At 36.9% G+C, this 4486-nt stretch overlaps 1 protein-coding gene across 1 annotated transcript in view; it reads right to left on the reverse strand.

The window, feature by feature from the left end:
• The window catches only part of LOC107731611 (syntenin-1-like), a 22111-nt gene that overhangs the window by 5432 nt on the left and 12193 nt on the right, over positions 1 to 4486 (reverse strand). The gene's annotated exons all lie outside the window — the stretch shown is intronic.

Genomic DNA, 4486 nt, shown 5'->3' on the forward strand with positions numbered 1-4486 from the left:
ATGTATGAAACACATTGTGCTTGTTAACATGTTAAAGGTGGGCTGAGTGTTTCCCAGAAAAATGTATATTAATGGGTGAAAAGCCTGAATAAAAGGTCATGTTTAAGAAATTATTTGATGAATAGTGAGACACCTTTAAGCAACAAAGAAATAATTGAGCTGAATTGAAATGTAGTGTATACCACCTAGACGTGGTATACAGGGGGAAAATGAAAGAAATCAGATGAAATTATAAATGATATTGACTGAAATTGGAATGATATGGGTTCCAGCCCAGTCAATCTACTGGTGGAAAATGGACAGCCCTCAGTCCACATGAATTTAGTCTTCACAGGTCACTGCAGTAAGGATCGACTGGGTGATGAGTAAACATGTGCTGTCTCTAACAAAAGCATTTTAAGATCTCCTTTCACAGGCAGAAGTAGTTCTTCTGATATCAAGGATGGTTTACTCCGCTAATCTGGACTGTCCGAGTGACAGAGCGAGATACATGGCTTCGGTGTTCCCTTAACGTTGTTGAAAGGAGGAACATCCTGAGTTCACACCAGATGTGCCTCTAACCCTGGCAGGGGCAGAAGAGTCCCCTAGGGGGACCAACGAGGAGAATGAGCAAACTCAACTGGTGGCTTAAAAGACCACTGTTTGCTCCAACTGATAAAGAGCCTGCCGGAATCAAGGAAAGATTGAGGAGCAACTCCGTGTTTAGCAGAAAAAGGAGAATGCGAGAGACTGATTAAATCATCCTGATCCTGACCTCATTCTGATACAGCATGGAATGAAGAGATTACGATGTGGTTTAGATTTATCATAAGATTTGTTTTGTCTATTTGTATGACATTACTGATAATGTTGTTGTTTTAGCTGACTAGAGTTACTGCATAGGTCTATAGTAGTGATATAGACTTCAAAAGATAATTTGTTAGATTATCTTGACTCTTACACTGGATACATTACTATCACAGGCTAAAATTAAAAGGGTAGCACAAATTAGAGATGAAAAAAATTGGACCACATCTAAGGCCTCCTGACATTAAAAGCCTGATAGCAGTAGTAAGTCCTCAACACAGCAAAAGTCCAGGTGACATTAAGGGTTAGTTCTTAGAAGGTAAACGTTTGATAAAGGTTGATTGATAAAGGCTTACTGAATATGTCTATGCTTAGTAATTAGGCAAGGTAAGTAGCGAATACTCAGAATGATTTTTGTCTTGGTTCACAATTTGGTAAAATATGCTTGTAAGTGCCTTGATGACTAGAACTGTTAAATGTGCTGAGTTTAAGTGGAATTAGAAAAATATTGATTGAATGTTAAGAGAAGGGGAATTGGGCAGAGAGCCTTTATGGTGTTTATTATATAAACAAATGGGGGAACTGTTAGATTATATCACGCTCTCTGCCAGAATATTTTTGTGAGTTTGCCTGTCTGTGCTCTCTCGCTTACCCTCCCTTTCTCTCCCCTTGTGCTTTTCCCTCCTTCCTTCTGTGTTCTCTCTCTCTACTCTTGGTAGTCTTACCTCTCTTTATCTCACACGCATGCACATATGATACTTAGGGTTCAAATGGTGGGGGCCCTCTTCAGAACCAGGTTACTGGGTTTAGTCTGTCCTTTGCTGAAGGTTGAAGTGTCCCTCTGCCAGAAGCAGTACCACCGCTCCATATACGCAGAGTATGCAGTTTGCGTAGGGCACCAAATCCCAGGGGGGCACAATCGCAGTTGCTCAAAAAAAATATACATATACATAAATAAAAATCTAAACATGAACAGACATACATATATACACATATATATATATATATATATATATATACCTAGGGGTGTGCGATATATATCGTCTGCGATAATATCGTAATTGTTGTTTTAACGATGTGCGATTTGACATTATCGAGTATTTTGCAAAAACCATTCAAAACATCCCTACAGAGCGCACGCATACATTATGTGAAGTCTAGACTAGTGCGTGTGCGCATTTAGTGTGTTTTCTTTCACTGCATGATTCAGTCTATTAAAATGCATTTAGAATTATCACAAATTCAAGACATGATGGCAGAAAATTTATATATTTATACCACTTCATATAGTTATTCAATTTCACACGAAGAGTGCCGTTTTTCTCCAAAAATTACCATGATTACAAATGTGACATTGAATTCAATAAACAATAAGTTAATTAAGAGACTTACGTTTTAGACACCATATTGCTTGTTTTTGCTCTATTTGGCCAACAAAAATCATTCCGAATACAGCCACAGCGCTGTTTTGTGTCTCTGAGCAACATGACGGTGTTTCGTTCTTGAATGAATCAACCGTTTAAATGATTCGGTTCAATCGCAATTACTCACTTATTAACAGTGATTTGCTGCCACCTGCTGGCGGTTTTCATTTCAAATTTCGGCTTTTTCTTTTTTTCTTTTTTTCATGTTTTAAATCATTTCAAATATCAGTATTCAACGTTTTATGTTTAATATATCAAAACATTATTTATGCATTTGTAATTGCAGGTTAAATGCATTCATGTCTTGCATTAAACAAAATACAGGTGTGTAAATACATCTAAATGCCACTTCAGATGCAGCTTCTGTGTTGATTTAATTTGCCTGGTAACAGCCCAAATGTCTTATTCTAATTCCCGGATTAAATGTAAGAATTTGACTAAATATAATGGACACTTTTAGAAAAAAATGGCTTTATAAAAGGTAAAAATGCCCATAAAATGCAAAAATCAGTTTAAACTTATTGGAAAAGATTAATTTCTATCAGTATGAACTGACCACCACACAGAATATGAAGAATATTAAAAACATTATGAGTCAGCTGTCTTCGGCAGTCCTTAAGGTACCAGCACAATAACACACTCAGCAAAATATCGTCTAATTATCATTATCGATAAAATCCCATAAAATATCGAGATATAATTTGTCAATATCGCACACCCCTATATAAAATATACAAACTTTACAACTAATATTATTATTAATATTATTTTATATCAATATTGATTTTTGTAATCAACACAAAAAAGTTTTTTTTTTTTTTGTGTGTTGATTACAAGGTGCCAAGCAAGAAACGGTAACTTGGAAAGGATCTTAGCTCTAGTTTTCTAGATCTTAGGGTTAGTTTTGATTTCATGTAAACTTTATTTACTTTAACAAACATTCCTTGTCTTAGAGGGAACGAACCATCAGTTTGTGAATGACAAACTGAATTTAATTTGCATACAAAAACATCATCAAATTTGCAGATGTGCATCACCTCCCAAAGCACAGACAGGAAGACGCTTAATGATTCAGCGCACACCAACTAATGAGGTCACGGCATGATGTCATTCATCAGCACATCCTCATCCCACACCTCTCTAATGGAAAACTAATGGTGAACGACCCTAAAGACGTCGCGTCTTCAAGCCGTCACTTCCCTCCAACCGTGGAAAAATCAGGACAAATGTCAGAGCAGAGTCAGAGTTAAAGAACCGCCTTCAGAACATCAGTAGAACCACTGGGGCTAATTTTGGGGGCGGCTGAAGACCACATGATGATCAAAGACATATTTTGGAACGAAATTGATATGGTATATAGTGATCATCATGTCAAACCGCACTCGTAGAGGCCTGGGGGGGGAAAAAAAGCACAAAGGAGGACCGAAATGAGGTGGGAACTGGCTAGAAACAGGGACTACGGGCTGTGCAAAACATGATATTATGACATTAGCCACTCAGCTCACATACGTAACCTGAGACGTTTCATTGTATAACACTGTTGAAATACATAAAGTAATACAAAATAAACAATTCACATTACAAATGCCTGCAAAGGGCACCAAAGGCCTGATAATTGCTGCTGTTACACTTACAGGACGATCAAAACCTTGTTTAATGTTGACCAAACATTTAAATCAAATATCCACTTAATTTTTTAATTTTGGCCACCTTTTTGCGATAGAAATGCTACAGCATCTTTAATTTCTTCAACAAAAACATGTGGACATCACAACCCTTACCAAAATTAATCATGATTTTATCGTAGTAAAACTGCTTAAATTTTTTTTTTTTGGCGAGATTTCTGAATGCTTGAGACCATAAAATCAATCAGACAATGGTATTAATAAAAGCATAGCCATAGTTAACTGTCTAGAGCTACAATTGTAATTTTTTAATTACAATTTATTTACTTATCTGATGTTCTCCGCGAACATCGTTCTAAGCTCAGGGCTGCTGAAACTGTGGGGCGTAAAACCAAAAATCCTACTGACCTTAATGTGTATCAGTCACTCCTCTCTTCCTTCTCTGCTATTGTCTCCACTGCTAAAAGGACATACTACCATAACTGCGGCAGCAAGATAAATTTTTAATTAGTCAAAAAGAATGCACGTCACACCTCTGTTTATCAATTTGCACTGGCTACTAATAGCTGCTCGCATAAAATTCAAGGCATTGATGTTTGCCTACAAAACCACCACTGGCTCTGCACCCCTTTACCTAAATTCATTACTTCA

The sequence above is a fragment of the Sinocyclocheilus rhinocerous genome, unplaced genomic scaffold (assembly GCF_001515625.1).
Source record: "Sinocyclocheilus rhinocerous isolate Xijiao unplaced genomic scaffold, SAMN03320098_v1.1 scaffold4022, whole genome shotgun sequence".
NCBI lineage: Eukaryota > Metazoa > Chordata > Actinopteri > Cypriniformes > Cyprinidae > Sinocyclocheilus > Sinocyclocheilus rhinocerous.